Here is a 7518-nt window from a genome sequence, read left to right as displayed (position 1 = left end):
GAAAGATTCTTAGAATTTCATTGGTGACATCGAGGGACCAATCATCTACTGACGTTATCCAAAGAAAGATGCTTCGAAACTCGGAGCAGCGAGATCTTGAAGCCTTGATTATTGTGAGGTCTGTGATTTGTCAATATTCTTAGGCTAACTGTGAATCCATCTGGGATCTTTATAAGTGAACTGTGATTTGAGACGTAAAATCTGCACGTTTGCTACATTTTAATATCCTCCTCAACCCCATTTGGTTCGGTTCGCCATTAACGTACCTCGATCGGTCGTAGTTGCGTGCGAAATTTGATAAAGGTGGCTGCATTGTGAACATCGACGTTTAGTTTCCTTTGATCACACTGGAGACATAGGACATTATTCATCTCATCATCTAATTTTATTTGATCCAATTCCAGAAAGAAGAGCATCCCACCCTCATCGGTTCAAGACATTTATCTTGCCCCGTGCCATTATTTCCGTCCATATTATCATGAACTTGGGATCTACTAAAATCAAATTATCAGATCATTGTCGAAGGAGAGGGGTTGAATAAAGTGTCTCCTTTTAAAATTCCTCGCGTAGTGGAGCTGGAAGGACATGGATGAAGCGGGTTGAATCGATATTTGCTCCTGTAATAAGATACATCAAGAGCCACTTTGCTTATACCATCACTGGCCATTGCAATGTGCAGCAACTAATCACCAATCTTGACCATAGTGTTTTTTTTTTTTAAAGCGAATAAGAAAATCATGTAAACAGGATTTCTTGAAACTTTAGGGATCTCTTGAACTCTATACTTTTCATTTTCATCGAGTCAGCATCCCAACTGCAAATGACAAAACTCTGGAGCTGTGTTTGAAATACCTTGCAAGGAGAACACTGATTCCTTTCTCGTTGAGTATATCTCTTCGAAATTCGATACGATTCGCACGACGTATTTCATTGTTTTGTCGAACTGATCAAGGAAGTTCTTGTCTGCTTCAAGCAAAATCGAAACAAGAGTGAAACGACCGCTACATGCTGATTACAATACAACTTGTTATCTCAGACCATGAGAGGAAAGAATGTAGTATTTCATATAGCAGTGATTGATACATAGACGTTTTTCTTCTTATCTTTGAGAATATATTTGATTTGATTCTTAATTGGTCCTATGTTTATTCGTTTCGACCATTTACATCAGCAGACGATCATCTTCTGGTATAGAACTCATACACCACTCTACTGAGTCAACTCACGAACAATCGTTTTAAGAGACTTTGCGGAGGGAGACGGAGTGATTTTATTTCGATATGTCATAACTTATTTTCAACAAGAAATTGTTTGATGAAATTATTTCCTTGATTTTCGAATTCCTAGTGATTTGCTTGCTGATTTTTGTAAGGGTTTAGATGAATGTCTCACAATGCATTTCCCTTTGAAATATTTTCTTCTTCTATGGACGCTTGCTGTGGCCTGGAAATATGAATTGGTCAAAGGCGAGATAGTCGAATTTTCAGGTAAGTCAGCGACAAAATGCTATTGACTTTTCTGTGAATGTTGTGAAATAGGCCGTTCTCAAGTTTCATCAACATGTACTTTAATGATTTTTTTCCTTCAACGTCTCAAGGCATCTCGAGAAAAGAATAGAAATAAAAGAAAAGTTAAGCTGCGAAAATATATGCATGGGTGCACAAATATCAATTGTATGACCTCTTAGGTTTTTAGTAAAATCACTTGCCCATCAGAATTGATACACACAATTGTATCGGAGGGTTTTCCAGAGTTCTGCGGGGAGTTCTGGCGGTAGCATTAAGTCAAATTAAGTTAAGACTATAGTCTTGACGGGACGATGCAAAGAGATAATATTGCGCCCAATGACTCACGGGTGTATGTCTTACAATTGATTCAGTCTGTACTGAAATACTATAGTGCGAGGATCAAGATATGATGATGGTGATTATCATGATGATGATGATGATGATGATGATAGAAATAATAATAATAATAATAATAATAATAATAATAATAATAATAATAATAATAATGATAATAACAATAATATAAACGACAATATTTACCCAGGTAGCCTTATCAGTATAAATACGGTTCTACGTGGGACCTTATAGTCGTATCATTACTCCGGCTTTCGCCAGGTACCGATTTACTTCACCTAGGTGAACAGTGATATATGCTTTATAGTCCGGGGACTTTTCCTCAAGTCTACTACAACTGTTGAAAATAGTGTTTTCTATATAGACTGATGGCAGCCATTTAAACCATTCATTTAGCTACTGTCATCATCCTTGCAGGTTTTAATAAACTAAACCCTCGTCTTCAATGTCATGGTCAGATTGCATTATACAAGTGTAGTATCAAACATAATTAATAACCGTTTTATATCACAAAAAGTAAATCACTGAACTAAATCTTCGTTGATTTGGAATTATATTAATTAGCACTTTTCATTGCATTGATTGTATATGTTTCCTTCTTTACAGAGCCACTAACATGTATGGAAGATGGCGAAGAACAGCCCTTTCCCGATCAGACGTGCCCAATGAGGCACTACCCCTATTCATGCTCGATTGATCAACCGGCCTGTAAATGTGATGACGACTGTGCTCTCTTCGACGATTGTTGCCCCGATCTGCGAGAGGTTTATTCAAATTCGACACTTTCCGACGCCGTCACAGACAAGAAGGCCCGGGAGGAGAACTATCTACCTTACATGACCTGTGAGACCCTTTGGATAGAATCGTATCTGGTAAAAAACTATACTGATCCCCAGTCTTTCCTCTTTATTAGTAAATGTCCCGACTACGTTCCACGTGATAGCAAATTTCGCCTTTACTGTGAAGAGCCTCAATCGCCTGCAGATGTCTTCGTCACACCTATGACTGTGGAAAGTGTTGGCCATTTCAAGAACTTTTACTGCGCCATTTGCCATGGGATAAGCTTTGCCAACATTCAGCCATGGACGTGGATATGGCGATGTGATAACGATCAAGATGGTAGTTCATCAATCAATGATGAACAGACTGAAACGACTTATACAGATGAATATTTGATCAGTCTTAAAGAATGTTCTCGAGCTCTTGAACCACCATCCGACATACCTGTTGACCTAGCCCCACGGTCGTGTCTCGTTATTAATATGACTTTTTGCTCCTCGCAATATTCTAAACACCAAGATACCCAAATTAAATGTCCCTCTTACCTTGCACCTGTAAAATATAATGGTAGCATATATCAGAACTTGGCTTGTGCTTACTGTAACGGTATACCTGTTTGCAGGGATTATACCGAATTGTGTAACTCGCTGGTTACAGATTTGCGCTTAGAACGTAGCACATTACCTTCACTTGCAGAATATTTTGCATTCAATCCAGGCGATGATGCATCAGCTGCCAGTTCTTGTGCCGTCAACGAAGCCTTTGATCCCTTCACAAGAGGTTGTCAGGTGGTGTATTGCTTGTCCGGCTTTATATATAACGGTACGACGGAGACATGTGAGCGCCTTCCTATAGACGAGGTAGGAGGTGTGTGCCTCTCCTTCTATTCCCAATCATCCAGCCAGACAGAGGTGAACTTAACGTCTTCTGATGTAGAGTACCTGGCAGGGGCGATGAACTCTTTGCTGATCGGGTCACCGTATGACTTGCTGGCCTCTACCATTGTGTTAGAGCTGCCTCAGGTATCATGCAATGTGTCCCAACTAGAATTCCACGATGGAGAACGCTGCTACGAACAAAACGAGACAATGGAATGCCAGGCTTGCTTTGATATAGAACTCAACTTTACTGCCTTGATGGCATCTAATTTGAGCCTCGTTTCCAATACTAGCTTCTGGTTTGATGACACAGCCTGCTATTTCACACCTTCATTTGGAAACGTCTCGGTAATGAAGATAGACATAGATGTTCCCGCGGACTGGACTTGTGCCTCGTACAGTAGTTTCTTCTCAGGGCAGACCAATGACACCCTCTTACCACCTTTCAGGGTTCAGGTCACCAGGGAGACAGGAGCGTATAAAATGACTGCTTTGACAGGGGAATACATTTGCCGTGATCATCTGATACTAACTTGCAAGGGATACCTTCGGGCTGATCCAGGACAGTTCGAGTTTACACATGACTTTGAGGATGCCATACGCGTAGGAACTGGCAACACCGTCATTGGACAGGGAAAGTTTCAGCGCATGCCAAATGGTTCGGTGCAGTACTGTCTTGAAGAAAATTCACAGAGCGACCGAAACCTACCTAAGGGATTGGATATCATGACCATAGTAGGAACTGTTCTATCGATCATTTCTGTACTGGCTGTTATCACCACGTACACGGTTTTCCCAAAGCTTAGGAACATGGCAGGAAAATCAGTTCTAGCTCTCTCCGTCGCTCTCCTGATGGTTTTTCTGTTGATGTGTTTGGGAGTAGTCAGCAGCAAGAGCACGGGCTTGTGCAAGGCTGTATCAGCCGCCTCCCATTTCTTTTGGCTCTCGATTTTCTTCTGGATGAACGCGCTGGCCATTGATCTGAATCGCATCTTCGGGTCCCGAGCTAAGATCCGCATTGGCAGCAAATCGCAGATCTTCTACGTCTGGTATTCCCTGTATGCCTGGGGCACGCCAGCTTTAATTGTTGGCGCCTGCTTGACCATCGACCTTTGTGAATGCACAAACCTGAGCTTCGAGTATGGTAGCGAAGGACTGTGTTGGCTCTCCAGTGGAGACGCCACTCTCTATGGTTTTGGCGTACCTCTGGCTGCATTGCTGTTTCTAAACACAATTCTTTTCAGCGACACTGTGGTGGGAATCAGACTCACGAAAAAGGCATCGGAGAAGGCTCTTAAAGAAAGACCGGCTCTTACTAGAGCAAAGGAAGAACTGTCACTTTATATCAAGGTAAAAGACTATGTTTTGATTATAAAGATTTCACTCCCTTCTGAAAACGAACAGATATGCAGTGGTTTCAATGTTTTATTTATTTGATTTTTTCATAAATCTGACTGGTTTCTTCCTATATCTCTATAAACCTCTTTTCGATCGTTATCCATTAATCAGGGGCGTTATTTTGGATAAAGGATTAGTACATGTCAAAATTTGCCGTCAAACCCAACCCCAAAGTATTTGTTTTAAAAAGTTACAAACGGAACAATTACCTTACAATTTTACAAAGAAAGTATCACTCCCGCCCTGTGTCGACGCGTCTAAGTACATTACGACATTATCATGATAAGGGTGGAGTAAGCTGATCAATTAAAGTCATTGGATATCTCCCGGGAACTTAGTTATATATAAACATAATCATAAATGAATTTTCGCCAGCTTCCACTTAAAAAGTATTTCCTTGTGCTCATATTTTCAGCTCTCCTGCGTGATGGGTTTCACTTGGATCTTTTGCTTCGTCTGCGAGTATTCCAACATCCCAGAACTCTGGTACATCTTCACGGCAGTCAACTCTCTCCAGGGGGTCTTCGTCCTCCTGGCTTTCGGCCTCAACAAGCGTGTGACTGCTCTCTGGAAGGAGAAGCTTGGTATCAAACGGAAGGAGGCAACCTCCAGCCAAGGCGATACCAAAAGTACCAACACCCAGAACTCGACGGTCAACTACAACAATACCATGTAGCCTTTGTATAACTGAAACTCTAAATTTCTTACAGCCCCTATCCAAAGCAGATCAGTCCCCATCTTATAAACAGTTGCGATTGATTCAAATCGATTGTAACTATATATAATTCGCAACTTTCTAATGAATATAGAATTGGATGTTATAAGTTTTTTTATTTTTTATTTATGTTATTGGATGTTATAAGTTTGCCATTGATTAGAGATAATCGGAGGATTTACAATCAATCCAGGTTGATCGCAATTGTTTTAAGACAGCACCAAAATATAATTTCCAACTTACTTTGTTCGTTGTGTATTACCCTTTTTTGATTCGCAATAATTATTAACGATATCCAGTAGCGTAGCTACGGGTAGGCACAGGGGTGCACGAGCCCCCTCCCCCCGCCCATCGAATTGCAAAAAAAAAGGGGGGGGGGGGGTAGAGAGGGGGAGATAAAGGAAAGGGGAAAAGAATGTGTGATAATTTAAGGTGATAGATTGCTAGAAAATGCTTTTAAAAGATCAAAATAATGTGAATCGGTAACGTGGGGACAACATGTCTTGAACGAAATCCGTTGTAAGAGGTCACTGCATTAAACGATTATCAAAAATGCTTTGGGTTGATCCAATCTGCGTACAGCAGAGTAGGAAATATAAAGATATGAGTGAGAAATAGCGAAAGCCGCTCGACAATTATTGTTTGAGTCGTTAGTTATGGCTTAGCTATGTGATTATACTTATTTGACTTATTTATTTTATTTGAAATGAATTTAAATGTCCTTTATCGTTGAAAATGCGCCTGTAAAAAGGACCCCATTATAATTCTGGTCTCGAACACAAAATGGGAGCGAGTGAACTTAACAAGCGCTTTTCAAGCCTCAGTCACACCACCATGTTCGATCGGTTGTCGGTCTAGTGTCGGCCTTGTCAGTTTGACTGAGATGCTAGTTTAAACAAAATATTTTTAAACTCTTCGCTCACCAAAAACATAATTGCAGTGAGGGGAAACTTTAAGATACTATGTAATAACAATTAAAAAATGTACAATCTTATTTTTTTGGTTTAAGTTTACAGTAGCTCGCATATATTATGTGTAAGTACACTACGTCATTTATTTTAGGCATTCCATGTACCTCATTTACCTATTTTGTATATACATGTAGCATGAGTTATAATTTATTTAGAAAATTGCTATATTAGGTTTAATGTATTTAAATCTTCGGATGTATTGTGGTACATTACATTATTTACTTTATGCATTACATGTAATGTTATAACAAGAAGAAAAAAGAGTGTTTCTGCTATATATAATTTTCCTTCTGTTTTGCTATATACACTGCATTGTAAATTGATTCATATGATATTATTTTTACAAACAGAAATTGACTATTTGGTACATTACATTGCAAACTGATTTATATGATATTATGTTTACAAACAGAACATTGATTTGTTACATTACATTGTAAATTGATTTATATGTTTATAAACAGAATATTGATGTACACCAATGAAGTTTAATAAATACAATACATATACTGTATACATTGTAAATGGTTTATGAAATGAGATGCGAGCACCCGAAAGATGCCATAGTGCAGGAAATAATGCTCAAGTTGCATGAAAGCAGATAATTGCTCATCGATCCATGAATCATATTGAGCCTGACCTCTGGAATTCCTTTTTTTTAATGATAACTCCCAATGTGCCGAACGAGAATGAAAATAAAGCTCTCATGCATGCTTATGAGACGCAAATTAGCTAAACATTATTGTCGATTATCAGAGCTCCATTACATTTTTATCTCATTATGCATCCGAGCAAAATTATGTATAGGCCGAACAAAAAAAAAATTGTTAGGACGATTGAATCTGTCAATGTTTATCAAGCACTCATAATATGACTACCCTAGCCTGGTACCTTCTTTTCCCAATGCTTGTTGG

Source organism: Strongylocentrotus purpuratus, unplaced genomic scaffold (genome assembly GCF_000002235.5).
Source record: "Strongylocentrotus purpuratus isolate Spur 01 unplaced genomic scaffold, Spur_5.0 spur5_scaffold_7, whole genome shotgun sequence".
Classification (NCBI taxonomy): Eukaryota; Metazoa; Echinodermata; class Echinoidea; order Camarodonta; family Strongylocentrotidae; genus Strongylocentrotus; species Strongylocentrotus purpuratus.
Note: the sequence above shows the minus strand (reverse complement) of the source record.